This window comes from Spermophilus citellus, assembly GCF_964194105.1.
Source record: "Spermophilus citellus genome assembly, chromosome: 4".
NCBI lineage: Eukaryota > Metazoa > Chordata > Mammalia > Rodentia > Sciuridae > Spermophilus > Spermophilus citellus.
The window spans coordinates 195,331,061-195,332,912 of NC_138185.1; positions in this window are offsets into that span (position 1 = coordinate 195,331,061).

A 1,852-nucleotide genomic window follows, 5' to 3' on the forward strand; every position below is an offset into this window, starting at 1 on the left:
AGCATATTCAATGGCGGGAACAAGTTGGGTAGGGTGATTTGGCTAGTACAAGAAGGGGGTTGGTTTGAACTAATTGGTTTAGGCCACGTGCTAAACTACATGGTTTCCCAACGTGTTATCAGCCACCATAAACTACTTGGGGGTCATCTGGCATTCCAGGTATTTTCCCTGTCTTATGCTGATTGGAGGTTGCTGGGGGGGGGGGGTGGTTGCCATGGGTCCTCACCTAGCCTAACTGAGTCAGGGACACCTGGCGCTGCAGATCTCTCATGTTATTTACAGACAAACAACTCAGCAGGGGGGTATGTACTTAGGAGTGCTCTGTGGGTTTTTCCAAGGACAAGGGTCACACCTCCTTCCTTAGGACAGGCTTTGAGGTAGAAGCTGCTGTTATTTATTTATTTTTTAAAAATGGAGTCACATTAGTTTCTCAGGATCTTGTGACATAAAGTGAGATTTATGTTAGCTTTCCAAAGATTTTCACATTGAAAATTTGAATTCCGATTTGCCTTAAAATAGCAAAACCTGAGGCCACTTGAGTCACCATTTACTCCATGTAAGATCAACCAGAGCTGAGTAGCAGCCTCCTCTTCTTAAGCTGCTTCTTTTTTCTTTTTCTTTTTTTTTTTTTTTTTTTTTCCCAGCACCAGGGATTGAACCCAGGGGCACTTAAGCATTGAGCCACATCCCCAGCACTTTTTATTTCTAAATTGCGTTAGGGCTTTACTAAGCTGCTGAGGCTGGCTTTGAACCTGTGATCCTCCTGCCTCAGTCTCCCGAGATAACAGGCATGGGATAACAGGCATGAGCCACCATACCTGGCAAGCCACTTCTTCTTAAGGAGCACCTATCTCTTTAAAGAAAAGCTCCAGGGTCTTCAATGACTTCCATTCTGCCTCCTGGTGGCCATCCTGTCTGTGCACTCATAGTGATACCTACCTTGTTCCTGGAGACATTTCTGTTTATGACCATCAGATTGTTATGGTGTCCTAAGAAATGACTCAGGTCATGCCTGCCCAATCCTTGACCATTCTTTCAATTGTGTTCAGAGTATAACCCCAAACCGATTTTCTGGTTGTTTCTTGTTTTCCCTCTGCACATACTTAACTGCCTCCATTATCTCCAAATTAAATCCAAATGACTACTCTACAAAAAAGATCTTGAGTTGAGGACCTGTTTATTTGAAAAAGGAATCAATACAAATATGTTAAGGGAGGTACACTGGATTCTCAGTATGATTTTGTCTTTAGTATCAAAAGACTGCTCAATGTAGGCTTGTTCTATTATTTTATTGAATTGAGTACCCTGTTTCATGTCAAAGCAGCACTGAATTATTGGCTAATATCATTATGCCGTTATTTGTAATTAAGGGACGTTGTCAGATAATAGTCCCTGGAGGTCTTCTGCATTGAGATAAAAAGAAGCGTTGAGGACATTGACCATAGAGTTGCTCAAAGCCACCTCAATTTCCAGCACTTGACATTTCTTCAATGCCTTTGCAATATCTGCCCTCGAAATATCTGTTCTTAAGCTGATATAGAAATACCCTCCATCAATACCTTCTGTGCACAGCTTCCCCTAACACAGTGGCTATCTGTGGGGTGACACACACACTATAAATCAAGTGTAGGATTCATGTACAACATAGTACAGGCTAACTTAATTCCAATGAATGGAGGAAACTATGCTCTGCTTAAAAGAGATTCGGTATACTGACCCCTCCTTGGGCTCCACAGGGTGGTTCCAGGCCTGCCTTCTGTTTTTATGAGGCCTCCTACATCTCTCTCCTAAGGCTTTTGAATGACAGCATATCCAGGTTTCAGGAGTGAGATAGATAAGTTCAGAAGTTTTC